Below are 15,104 nucleotides of genomic sequence, written 5' to 3'. Positions count from 1 at the left end.
AATTTCAAGAATGACACAAGTAGATGTGGGAACTTTCCCTCCAAGATATAATTCATGCCCCCAACCCTATTGCTCTCAACTTCATTAGTTCCTTTCCTTCCCTGGGCTCTGCCCCCAATAAGGGGTGGGGGTAGTGAGAAGGATCTATATGGCATAGTTCATGAAGCACTTGCTGAAGTCACCTGCTTCTTGCTGAGCAGCAGGTCTCAGCCAGTTGGGCTAGTTGGTCCTCGGACACAGTTTGGCAATGCCATTGAGCAACAGTAAGATAACCTAATTCGGCAGTCGAGGTCCTCACACCAACCCCTGGTGCTTTTCTACTCTTCCTTCACACACTAAATTTTCACTCCTTACTTCATGCAGATCCTTGTTGCATTATATTGTTATCGTTTCTCCTTGTGATCCGCTATAATAACACTGATTCACTGTGTAGATTTAGCCATCTGTCCACTGTGCACCTACATTTTTCACACTCACATGATTTATCCTGTCATCTTCTCCTGCAGTTTTTCCACCTCTCCATCCCACGCCTCTAGCATCTTCTCACGACACTCTCCAGTTCAGACTGCAGTGTGCCTCCGTTGGTTCATATAATTGAAAAAAGTGAGTAGCTGTGTGGACAAGTTTCTGTCTGTTAGATCGCTGACTTCATCTAAAAAGTTCAGCTCATAACCATTCTTTTGAGAATGAAAACATGGTCCAAGTAGACTGTATTCTGCTTATTATCCATGCAACTGAGGAATTTCAACCTTGGATCATTTTCGAGCACAGATAATAAACAGAAAACAGTCTACTTGGACCATGTTTCCATTCTCAAAACACAATGAGGCTGTGGACACCCCAAAGATAAAATTTTAAAAAGTTTACTAGATATGAAATGGAGTAAAATTACATACTATCAGTGGACATTTACAAAAATGGTAATGAATATATCTGAATCAACAAGAAATGCCTACAGTCTACAGCAGGGGCGGGCAAACGTTGCACGCAGTTCATGAGCGCACAGCGCAGCACGTGTGCTGCTCGCGTGCAATCGTCGACTGGGGGAGTGGCGACAGCCGGCAGGTTGCGGCAGTGTAGTGCCAGGCTAAGCTGCAGACGTTGATGCATAGCGACCACTACGTAGTGAACATTGTATTTCAAGAACTGGAAAATGCAGAGTGAAACAAGAAAACGGAGAAGTGGAGATTTGCTATCTTTTGAAAAGTAATGGGAGAATCATTTTTTCTTTGTGCAAAAATGTGAAAATTCGAAATGTTTAATATATGGCAGTATTCTCGCTGCTCAGCGGAAGTTTGGTATTGAAGGCCATTATAACAATTTTCAGGACGAGTACAATTTATTGTCGGATTCTGAGCGGATGGGGAAATTGACTGAGCTTAAGAAGAGCGATCTGACGATACCAGATGAATCTGTCGTAGTTGCTGTTGCCACGAGAGATCTGCGACTTTCTTTCCCCATGTCTCTCATCTAACTGATTTAACATTTTATGGAGCACTGTTTTCAGTTTTTCAGGACGACAACAATGATAGCCCAGCGGTATGTACAGTTATAAGATTGCGCTTAATATAGCGAGAGCTGGAAAACCATTTGCTGAATTAGTAAGTGTCAGTTAAGAGCAAACATCAGAGATGAAAATTTAAGTAACTGTTTGCGTTTGTCTGTATGTAGAAATTTTGTTCCACTCCACCTGTGATAATTAAAGAAAATGTATCGTAGGTAATAGGTACTCTTTCAAACCACGATATCTTTCAAGCACTCCTACTAACCTTATTCCTTCATTCAATAAAGCAAGCTAGGAAACAAAATGCATTGCACAGGAAGGAGTGGACAGAAGGTATGGTGGGGAGGGGAGATAAGCGGGTGGCCAGCTTGCCCCTGTGTGCACGCAGAACACCTGTTAACTGCACGCGTGCAAGTGCAACGCACACGTGCAGGATTCCTGCCCGCCCCTGGTCTACAGTCATCCCTTGGTGCTTGAAAATGACCCACAGTTAAAATTGCCAATTGCATAGAAAATAAACAGAATACAGCTACTTACATAATGTTTTCATTCCCAAAATATGTTAAGGGTGTGGACTCCCACAAAAATAAAATTTTACATAGTAACCATTCTTTTCCATATGCCTGTTTGTTTCTTAATACCACTTCTATTGGTGAATTGTGACCTATTCTCATACAGATATTTCCAATTCCCCCTGGATCTCCATTGATTTGTGTTAAGAGGTTCATTTAATTTTAAAATTATATAAATTTTGCACTTATTTACTCAATGATATACTAATCATATTACTATAAAAATTGAAGAAAATTTTGAAGGATACTCTTCCCACATCCAAGAAAGCTTACTGACACATTTCCAGGATTTCAAAATTAATAATCAGAAAACAGCAACTTCATTCCTGTCACTTTGACACAACTAGCATTTCATGGCAGCACTAGAAATATAATGTTGAGATACTGTTGGAGTACAGAATTTTTAAATTACGGTGTACTTACCACACAAAAAAGATATATATGTAAAATAATTACTGCTCGTAATTCATTACATTACTTACATCTTGGCATACAAAGAGTGAAGCAATTGAGGAGCATATACTGCTTTTTAAATATTTCTGCAGAGCCATTACTTACAATACTTATAAATTTATTTAAGCCACAAGCAAGGTTTTGGTGGATTATACAAAGTAGAGCATTGAGAGCTGATGTGACTGTGGTGTCTGGGGTCACTATAAGGGTGGAAATGATTATGAAACAGTCTGAAAGGAAACATGGGAAGATTAGGGATTAGTATCTTGATGAAGATGAGGTCATTCCAGACAGAGTGCGGCCTTCAGTAGGACAAGGGAGGGGAGAGGAAATCTACCATTTCCTCTTTGAAGGAACCACCATGCAATTAACAGAAAACATCCAGTAATTTGCAAAACCCACATAAAACCAAAATCTTCATTTCCAGTTGGGAATTTGAATGTAGCTCCTCCTCAATGCAGGTCTGGTGTCTTAACCATGTCACCACATGACATGTGATAATAGGCTGGAAAAGAGGGAATGTGAGTAAAACCCATACACCTGTGACAAGAAGTATTTGACGACTATTATTGCACCTCATCAAAAATGAAAAGCAAGCAAAAAACAACCACTTAGATACAGATACATTAGACAAAAAAAATAGCTGGTAGAAGAGCCACTGGGGGGAGATCACTGTTATTGTGGCTAATGGAGAGAAGTAGTACAACACAATATGTTATGATATATTGATGCCTTAAAAAAGCTGTGTAAGTGTAGTTGGTAACACAATAAAGTGTCAAAGGCCACTCAGTAGGCGGCAAGATGAGGGAAGGTAGCTGTAATTGGCATGACATGCAGACAACTGTAGACCAAAATAAGATAATGGGTGAGGCCAAAGCTAATGGTGGGCATATACAGAAAATTGTATCTATATGTACACTTAACAAAACACAACTGTTCACATGTCTTGATAAGCTTGAGTACCTTTGGTTTTGTACAGCTCACACCAGTGGGAACATAGCAGCCGCTGGCAGTAGTGGCAACACAACATGTAACACACTTTTAACAGCGTATTTCTTCTCTTATTATTTTAACGATTTTTATTACAAAACTTATTGAGTTTTTTGTAAGTGTGTACAATTATTGCATATTGTTTTACAAATGCACTATAAACTCTTGCTTTTATCTGTTTGAAATTCTGAGAAGTTTCTGCTTTGAACAGATAAATAAGAGTAGAGCAGTATAGGTGTATGACAGCTGTATGGCACCATTTTAGGATCTGTATTTTCACAGAATTAATTTACGTTTGCTTCCCTTAAATATCATATTTGTTTTTACATAGTATTGATTTGACACAATTGTAGGTTAGTTAATTGGGAATACATCTTATTTATTGAATTCATGTTACTTAACACTTAATACATGTAAATTTGAAAAATCTCAAATCCATCAATTTGAATAGAAATATAAATGGTGTCCTAATACGAGACAGTCAGAGAAAATAATAAATATCGACCAATATAAGTACAAGTAAACCCTACAATAATAATAATAATAATAATAATAACATACATTCAGCAACTGAGAGATTCACATTAAGCAGAAAGGAAGGAGGAAGGGGATTTATCGACATAAAAAACCTACATTATGGACAGGTAGACAATTTAAGAAAATTCTTTATAGAACGAGCAGAAACTAGCAAAATACACAAAGCAATCACTCATATAAATACATCGGCTACACCACTGCAATTTCATAACCACTTCTAAAACCCTTTAGATCACATAACATCAACAGATACGAAGAAAGTAAATTGGAAAAAGAAAACACTACATGGCGAGCACCCGTATCATCTAACACAGCCACACATCAATCAAGACGCATCCAACACATGGCTAAGAAAAGGCAATATATACAGTGAGACGGAAGGATTCATGATTGCAATACAGGATCAAACAATAAACACCAGATATTACAGCAAGCATATTATTAAAGATCCCAATACCACAACAGATAAATGCAGACTTTGCAAACAACCAATAGAAACAGTAGATCACATCACAAGCGGATGTACAATACTAGCAAATACAGAATAGCCCAGAAGACATGACAATGTAGCAAAAATAATACATCAACAGCTTGCCTTACAACATAAACTTATAAAACAACATGTTCCCACATACAAGTATGCACCACAAAATGTACTGGAGAACGATGAATACAAATTATACTGGAATAGAACCATTATAACAGATAAAACAACACCACACAACAAACCTGACATCATACTCAACAATAAAAAGAAGAAATTAACACAACTAATCAAAATATCCATACCCAATACAACAAATATAAAAAAGAAAACAGGAGAAAAAATTGAAAAATACATCAAACTGGCTGAGGAAGTCAAGGACATGTGGCATCAGGATAAAGTTTGACATTATACTAATTATACTATCAACTACAGGAGTCATACCACACAATATCCACCAGTACATCAATGCAATACAGCTACATCCAAACTTATATATACAACTACAGAAATCTGTAATTATTGACACTTGTTCAATTACCCGAAAGTTCCTAAATGCAATGTAACATATACCGTACAGTTAAAAGGAAGTCACACTTGATCAAGGTCTGCGTCACCTTCCATTTTTAACCAGACATAACGTCTGAGACAAGAAAGAAATAACAATAAGTATAATCTCTCCACTTCGTCTTCAGGCCACGAGTGGCCTACCGGGACCATCCAACCGCCGTGTCATCCTCATGGAGGATGTGGATAGGAGGGGCGTGGGGTCAGCACACTGCTCTCCCGGTCATTATGATGGTATTCTTGACCGAAGTCGCTACTAATCGGTCGAGTAGCTCCTCAATTGGCATCACGAGGCTGAGTGCACCCCGAAAAATGGCAACAGCGCATGGTGGCCTGGATGGTCATCCACCATCCAAGTGCCGACCACACCTGACAGCGCTTAACTTCGGTGATCTCACGGGAACCAGTGTATCCACTGCGGCAAGGCCGACAATAATAATAATAATAATAATAATAATAATAATCTCTTTTGACTGCCTCTCCAACATTTCCTGCATTAATTGTGCAAAAGAAGTGCAGTTAGGACACACAAATGCTATTTTTAAAGTTAACATTCTTTGGGAGCCCAAGGATAGCATTCCATGCACTGTGCCCAGTTCTCTCTTCAGAGAAATGACCACTGCAAAATATGCACTCAGTGTCTTCTCCTTCAGATTGCACAACTGACGCATTGTCCTCAATTGAATATGTATCCGAATATGGATGACTGGAAGATTATTTCCTACATTTTTTCTCTTTTTATTTGTCATAAATAAAATTTTTGCATCTCCTTTGATTCTGCTACACCTCTCATCTCCTTGAATTGTTTTAAATTTACCTCATACGGAGATAATGTTAGTTAGATTCATAATATGCTGATTTTACTAGAGCTGGTGGCTCTTGGTGTGGCTTGCAGATTTTGGGAGCTGGCGAGATACCAATTGGACTCACATTTACTCTGTTGTTTGCATCTTCTATGTCAAATTCCTGGTGTATTGCAAAGTTATTGCCTCTAAGTATATGCCTGTTACATTGAAAGAGTACCATTTTCCAAAGGCCATTTATAACATTTTCCATTGTTACTGCTCTCAAGTAGTCCACATCAAATAATCTCCTAATAAAAAATGAGGCTGCTACTTAACCTGGGTTATTTGCCCATCAGGTTTCTATTTCTTAGGGATAGTGCATTTTAAACAGTCTCATATATTCCATACAAGAGACTGTATTTTATGAATGGATTGGGTGATAAACATATAGTGTGCATGTGGTTTTATCTTGCTTTGTCTACCAAGTTAAAGTCTGCCACCGTAGAGGAGTGGACGGCACGCCAGCTTGTCATGCTGGGGACCCAGGTTCGATTCCCAGCTGGGTTAGAGATTTTCTCCGCTCAGGGACTGGGTGTTTGTGTCGTCATCATCATCATTTCATCCTCATTGATGCACAAGCCGCCAAAGTGATGTCACCTCAAAAGATTTGCACCAAGCGATCAGAACATGATATTTCATTTATCATCTTAAAGTCGATATGATGCCCATCAAGTATTAGCACAACCATATCATCATCAGATAGCTTCACAAAGTTCACAAAATTGTTAGACCACTTAGTGAAAATATGAGTCTGACCAAAGCTACTAGGGTGGCAAGATAAAGTTACCCTAACATGAGACACCATGTCCTAATATGCAATATTCTAGATCTACACATCTACATTTATACTCCGCAAGCCACCCAACGGTGTGTGGCGGAGGGCACTTTACGTGCCACTGTCATTACCTCCCTTTCCTGTTCCAGTCGCGTATGGTTCGCGGGAAGAACGACTGTCTGAAAGCCTCCGTGCATGCTCTAATCTCTCTAATTTTACATTCGTGATCTCCTCGGGAGGTATAAGTAGGGGGAAGCAATATATTCGATACCTCATCCAGAAACGCACCCTCTCGAAACCTGGCGAGCAAGCTACACCGCAATGCAGAGCGCCTCTCTTGCAGAGTCTGCCACTTGAGTTTGTTAAACATCTCCGTAACGCTATCACGGTTACCAAATAACCCTGTGACAAAACGCGCCGCTCTTCTTTGGATCTTCTCTATCTCCTCCGTCAACCCGATCTGGTACGGATCCCACACTGATGAGCAATACTCAAGTGTAGGTCGAACGAGTGTTTTGTAAGCCACCTCCTTTGTTGATGGACTACATTTTCTAAGGACTCTTCCAATGAATCTCAACCTGGTACCCGCCTTACCAACAATTAATTTTATATGATCATTCCACTTCAAATCGTTCCGCACGCATACTCCCAGATATTTTACAGAAGTAACTGCTACCAGTGTTTGTTCCACTATCACATAATCATACAATAAAGAATCCTTCTTTCTATGTATTCGCAATACATTACATTTGTCTATGTTAAGGGTCAGTTGCCACTCCCTGCACCAAGAGCCTATTGTCATGTATTATACTACCCTGGTATCATACATTAGAAATACATAATTTTTCACTAAAAACTTAGCCTCACAATTATGCTGCTGGACTTGAAGGACAATTCATTATAGTTGGAGAAAGAGTAGTTTTGAAGAATATAATGATATGAATATGGTTGCGACAACTACTCAGCTTCAGATATTAAAGCACTATAAGTGCACACACTCAAAAAACTTAATATTCAGCATTTATACAATCAGGGTCTCTCGACACTATCCAGCTTTCTAACAGTTTTATTGTCACTGCCCTACAACTCAGGCAATAGTTTCTGACTCTGCCCAATAAAGCTGAGCACTCACTTTAGTCAGCATCTAGCTTTTTCACATTAGCAAACTCTCCCATAATAGGCACTTATGCTCTATATTCAAAATAATTACCAATAATGAATATATTTTATGAAAATTAAAAATAATGTCAAATCAGAACATAAACAGTGATTTTCTCAAATTTAATTCTTTTTGCAGTAAGGCAAAGAGTAGTGCATTCAGTTATCTGATGTCTGCAGTTTCATACCCTCAGACCACTGAGATCATTGAGTTCTATTTTACATGAGATTTATGGAGAAAGAAACCATACATTTCTGCTGGAAAACCATATTGTACACTCGTCCTGTCAACTGTATGGTCGTGCAATTTTATACCTGCTTCACTCTTTTGGATCATTGTACATGTCTGACAGAATTTAAACATCTTACTCAGACCTATTACAGTAAATAGATGGACTTACATTTCTCAGCATACTTGTAAACTGACTTGAACAAAATCTGTGTGCTCATCACTACGCATTTATTCTCTCTTACTGAATTTCATCTTAATGGCTATTTCTGTTGCACTTACTTTCCCATTCTCTCTGCAACCCCTATGAATATTTTTATGTGTACAAATAAAACTTTTTTTGGCAACTTAGTTCGGACCTGATTGGTTTTGAAATTGAGTGTGACAGTAAATTTTAATATTCCCGAATAAAAGGGGAAAAGGATTACTATTGAGCTTGGTGCTAACATTTGAGTGTTTAATTTGATAAAAAGTACATCATTTCCATTTTCAAGAATTAAGGTTAAGGTTTAGCATCCCATTGACATCAAGGTCATTGGATGGATGGGGAAGCAAATTGGTTGTGCCCTTTCAAAGGAACCATCCTGGCTTTTGCCAGCAATGACTTAGGGAAATCACAGAAAACCTAAATCTAGATGGCTGAATGTGAATTTGAACCATCATCCTCCCGAACTTGTGTCCAGTCATTTTCAGTTTCCTTTGTGTGAAGGAAATGAACAAACATTTGATTAGTTACGCTCTCCTACATTTCAAATATGAGCTTTGTAAAAGATAGAATTTTGTTGGAAGGATGATTAGTTTAAAATTCACAGCCTAAAAATATTCTCTCACTCCTACAAAACAAATGCCCATAAAATAACTTTAGTGATTTTTGTTTGAAATTTAGTCAGTTTTGTGTTGCAGATTTTGTTACCTCATACAATCATAACTCATTTAAAGAGTACAAATGATATACACCAGTGCCGTACTCATCAGGATGACAGAAGCTACCACAGAAAGTCTACTGGCACCTTCCACAGTTGGAACATAAAAAAAAATATAATGACCACCTAGCAGAACCAAACTCTTGTTTGAGTGATGAGCAGGCACTTTGACTGTGAACTACTTGCACAGCAATGCTTACACTTCCTTCACACTGCATCTAGTGCTGCTAATCAAATCACTATGTATTTTGTTATCACTGTCAATGTCTTATGCTTCTGTGTATTATTTTTCATTGGTATTAATTTCCATAGTGGCCTATAGTAGGTCTCATTGGTATGATAAAATGTTGCCGTCACAATGCAACATGGGCATTAATGAGGGAAAGTGTTGCTGTAAATTGTGACGTGGCTGTACATCCTGAGAATGCCCTTAAGAATACTTAGCTGTTTTATACATGAACAGTTTTGTTTTGTCAACTGTATACATGACTACCCTGCAATTCACACTTAAGTGTTTGGCAGAAGGTTTGTACAATGACTTTCAGAGTATTTCTTAACTATTCCACTCTTGAATGACATGTGGAAAAAAAATGAACACCTATATCTTTCTGTGAGAACTCTAATGTGTCTTATTTTATTATGATGATCTCAATGTTGATGGCAATCAACAAAATATTCTGGCATCATAGAAGAAAGTTGGTGATTAAAATTTCATGATAAGATTTCTCCATAACGAAAAATACCTTTGTTTTCATCCAAAAGTGCTTGTTGTATCCATGACACTCTCTCCCTTATTTTCCAGAAAAAATGCTGCTCTGGCACATCAGTACATATTTGCGAGTTTCAGAAGTGCCGTCAAACAATGGCGTAAGACCTAGCCAGTAGGTATTAAGAAATTCATTGGGTAGCACTGATGTCAAGCATTATTAGCAACAGAACAAAAAACTCTGGAAGCAAATTATATTCAGCTCACAGATGACAGTACTAGAATTTGGCCACTAAATTCCACAAATTCTTCCTAACAGTAGCTAAAAACACAGGAAGAAAAAATAGTCTATCAAAGTCACAGCCACTTCATTCACTTAGACAGACATTGCATACCCCACCACCAGACATCAGTTGTATCAAAGCATCTTCAGAGGAATCAAAAAAATCACTAGATCACTAAAAATCAGTAGCACTTCTGGCTATTTTGATATCAACCAAAGTACTAAGAATCTGTGTTGACTTGGTACCATCCTCTTGAATTACCTTTGTAACCAGTAAGACAAGTCATTGAGTATTTCATGTAGTAATAACACCCATTTATAAAAATGGAGATAGGCAACTGATCTCTCATTATATACCAACATTCCACCTCCCTGAGAATAACCTTTTAACAGCAGCACAGTCTGCCAGGAATAACACTAAATTCAAAGTGGGGAAACATTTAGCATAACATTCCACAGATAGAGCCACCTCAGCCTTCAGATTAGCTCATAAACTTGTGACTCCCATGTCACATAGTAGCAGCCGAGAGGTGCAACAGGGGAAGAGCCCCTGATAGACATCTGGCACAATGGGCCTCAGAGTGCCCACTGTGTTCATAGTGCTCATAAGACTCACTGATAATCAAATGCTGTTTGTCACAGTGCTGTGAATATGAAGAATGGTTTTCTATAAAAGTTATGAGATCGGACATACATTCTGCTAGATAGATCCAACATAAGACAGGGTATTTTCACCGAGGATAATTTGTAGCTACTAGTTGTTTAATTTTATTGGAAATTTACACCATTTAATGTCAGATGAACAAAATGTCCAAGCCAGTGTTATCAGATTTTCTTGAATTTTCCTTATTTACTCATACCATCATTTGAAATGAGAATGTCAAAGTTTATTTTCACACCTCTTGTGCACATATGGTAATGGTGCTGTGATGTCAATTCAAGTTTGTTTGCATTCTTTGAACTTAATGATGCTGATTTTGAATTGAAATGTTATGAAATATAGTTTTAATCTAAAAGTACAGTCAACAAACTTATACATATACTAAGAATCATATTTCAAAAAATTATACTGTAAAACCTGTTTGTTATTTCCATTCAGATTAATTGAAAGACTTAAGAAACATGTTAGCAATATAATCCTTTCAGCTATTAAAAATATATTCAGTTTTTTTTAAAACTTATGTATTATAGTAAAACTAGAATTTCTGTGTTTTGGCAAAGTAAAAAATATTATTTCAACCTGTTTATTATTCTGAAATACTAGTAACGATTTATACATTTAAATTTTGTAATTTATACTGAAGAACTGTTCAACTTTTGATTGAAATCCCCAAACTAACTATGTTAAACAATGTAAACAGCTATGTTCCAATTGTGAGAATGTATATAAACCTCGGTGCCAACAGTCATAGTGGGGCAGTTTTAGATTATGATTTTGTGAGAGTCAATTTGATAACAGATTCTGAGACATTACTGCATCAGATTTTCAGTCATGTGTGACGTTATGTTGTGATGCAATAAAAGTATTGTAAAACAGATATGTGTGTTTTGGCTGCATACTTTAGGAGAAGATTGATTACGGCACAGATTGCCAGGCTAAATGGAGACTCCAGGATCTAATTTTCAGGTGGAGCAAGCTGCAGTGAACATAGGCCCCAAATAATCACATCAAGAATCTACACTGTGATGGGAATAATCAGCATGATATTTTCATCTTTGCTCTTTTCTTGCCCTTGTAATCAAACAGTTGGGTGGTGGGCACTTCCAATTGACTTTGCCAGTATATAGACAGCTGATATTGGTCCATAGAAAGTAAATTATTTGTCTGAAAAATTAGATAAAAACAGAAACTGAATAGTATTAGAAAAGCAATGGATCTTTCCAAATAGTGTTTTTCTCCTAATCTACAGATATAAAACAATCTAGGGGTGGTGGCCAAAATTATCAGTGTGAGGAGATTAACATAGGTCATAATTTGTTGTTAGTATATGTTACAGAAGTGGGCAGCAGGGTCTGCTTCTACCTGTTAGTGTATAACAAATTTCTGAAGGCTCTCTTTCCTTCAAGATGAGAGTTATGGAACTCAATGCATGAATGAAAGAGTGAATGAATGAATGAATCAACAAATCGATCAATCATTAAAAATATGTGTGTGGTGAAAACAAGAATAGATTTAAATAGCTAGCACAGTTATGGAACTAGAAGATGTATCACACCACCACTTCATGAGACCCAGAAAATATTAGATACAGGCTCCCAGGTAGATGCTATTTTTCTTGACTTCCGGAAGGCGTTCGATACAGTTCCGCACTGTCGCCTGATAAACAAAGTAAGAGCCTACGGAATATCAGACCAGCTGTGTGGCTGGATTGAAGAGTTTTTAGCAAACAGAACACAGCATGTTGTTATCAATGGAAAGACGTCTACAGACGTTAAAGTAACCTCTGGCGTGCCACAGGGGAGTGTTATGGGACCATTGCTTTTCACAATATATATAAATGACTTAGTAGATAGTGTCGGAAGTTCCATGCGGCTTTTCGCGGATGATGCTGTAGTATACAGAGAAGTTGAAGCATTAGAAAATTGTAGCAAAATGCAGGAAGATCTGGCACTTGGTGCAGGGAGTGGCAACTGTCCCTTAACATAGACAAATGTAATGTATTGCGAATACATAGAAAGAAGGATCCTTTATTGTATGATTATATGATAGCGGAACAAACACTGGTAGCAGTTACTTCTGTAAAATATCTGGGAGTATGCGTGCGGAACGATTTGAAGTGGAATGATCATATAAAATTAATTGTTGGTAAGGCGGGTACCAGGTTGAGATTCATTGGGAGAGTGCTTAGAAAATGTAGTCCATCAACAAAGGAGGTGGCTTACAAAACACTCGTTCGACCTATACTTGACTATTGCTCATCAGTGTGGGATCCGTACCAGATCGGTCTGACGGAGGAGATAGAGAAGATCCAAAGAAGAGCGGCGCGTTTCGTCACAGGGTTATTTGGTAACCGTGATAGCGTTACGGAGATGTTTAACAAACTCAAGTGGCAGACTCTGCAAGAGAGGCGCTCTGCATCGCGGTGTAGCTTGCTCGCCAGGTTTCGAGAGGGTGCGTTTCTGGATGAGGTATCGAATATATTGCTTCCCCCTACTTATACCTCCCGAGGAGATCACGAATGTAAATTTAGAGAGATTAGAGCGCGCACGGAGGCTTTCAGACAGTCGTTCTTCCCGCGAACCATACGCGACTGGAACAGGAAAGGGAGGTAATGACAGTGGCACGTAAAGTGCCCTCCGCCACACACCGTTGGGTGGCTTGCGGAGTATCAATGTAGATGTAGATGTAGATGTACATACAAATGAGCTGGAATGTTCTGATAAAATATTATGCTGAACTCTACAGTCTATACGTATCTCCATAAGTAATACGGCTGACGTCAGCCTGCAGATGCCAATGCAAGTACGACTATTTGTAACAGCATATCAAAAAACTGCACCACAACAACCATTCAATATGTATTTTGTTAATGGTAGTAAAGTGAAGTGGCACAGAAGGCTCATTTGTAAGACACTGACAGAAATAAAATGATGTTTTTCTTGTTTATTTCAGAGAGCTAAGAACAAATACCTTATCAGCAGACATCCATGTAAGAAAAGTGTCTGCAATTCATACAACTGTGATCTTGATGAAATTTTGCACACTTTACCTTCAAGACAAGGGGTAGCTCATAGTCTACATAACGTTTCATAAACTGACTTGAAACATATATGTATGTAATGTACAAAAGGGAAAGGTTGTTACTAAAAATCTCTTAAAGTTCTTGGCCAATTTACTTCAAATTTTTACGCAATCCCTTAATGAATATTTGGGAGGATATAGGATATCTTTTTTTAATACATGCAATACACACATATACAATCACAATGGAGAAATGTTGTTAGCAAACATCTCGGAAGGTACTTGAGTGGTTTACTTCAAAGATCTTGGCTGATATACTTCAAATTTCTGCATTCAGATGAATCAATGAAAAAAAAAAAGAAAAGTTGAATGCCTAACAAATGAAATATATCATGATAAACTGACTGTACTTCTCATCACAAGAATAAATTACAGTGGCAACAGCTGTCTTGGAGATAGTACCATCAGACATCACTAGATCACGGGATGAGTGAAAGCTCAAGAATTTGACAGACACACAATTTCAAACTCTTATTCATTGATTAGTTTCCATTGTTACATATGACATACACCCTATAAGACATTTTTGTCTGTGTTTTACAGTCATTTTTATTATTAAAATCAACAGTGCCACACAAACACTAAGAAATGTCATGGATTTAGTACTGACAAAAATCACTAGGTCATGGCAAGATCAAGAGATCTAACAGAACCTGGCTTTTCCCAACTGTGACATAAACTGTTTGAATAGTTTGAGTCTTGCTCAGAGACAGCGCTACTCAAAAGAGTGAACACTGAGTTGAAACAATCGAAGACAAATTCTCCAAAAACACAATGGAATACTTATCACCGAATGTAACAACAAGTGGTACAATTAATCATATTTATAAACTTCGCAAATATTTGCTTGAAGAAATAAATTAAAAATACTAATAGAAAATTGGTTACTATCAAAGATTATCGACCGAGCGAGGTGGCGCAGTGGTTAGACACTGGACTCGCATTCGGAAGGACGATGGTTCAATCCCGCGTCCAGCCATTCTGATTTAGGTTTTCCGTGATTTCCCTAAACCACTCCAGGCAAATGCCGGGATGGTTCCTCTGTAAGGGCACGGCCGACTTCCTTCCCCATCCTTCCCTAATCCGATGAGACCGATGACCACGCTGTCTGGTCTTTCCCAAACCAACCAACCAACCAAAGATTATCAGAAATATCAAAGTCCTGTTTATCAAATACTGATAACAAAGCACAAGTGAATTTTCTCCAGAAGCAAAAGTTTTAAAGTGATTTACATCACCACTTATTATCTGACTATTGCTTGGTGTGGCCATTAGGAAGTGTGGGTGTTAGCTTGGATTAATGTGTATCAGCTATGCCAGATTGCTTTATTCATGC

At 37.9% G+C, this 15,104-nt stretch overlaps 1 protein-coding gene across 1 annotated transcript in view; it reads right to left on the bottom strand.

Moving 5' to 3' along the window:
* Positions 1 to 15,104, bottom strand: part of LOC124555343 (protein DENND6B) — a 221,829-nt gene that overhangs the window by 15,099 nt on the left and 191,626 nt on the right. The window lies entirely within an intron of this gene.

Source organism: Schistocerca americana, chromosome X (assembly GCF_021461395.2).
Source record: "Schistocerca americana isolate TAMUIC-IGC-003095 chromosome X, iqSchAmer2.1, whole genome shotgun sequence".
NCBI classification, from domain to species: domain Eukaryota; kingdom Metazoa; phylum Arthropoda; class Insecta; order Orthoptera; family Acrididae; genus Schistocerca; species Schistocerca americana.
The sequence above is the reverse complement of the archived record's forward strand: the minus strand, read 5'-3'. Positions and strand labels throughout refer to the sequence as shown.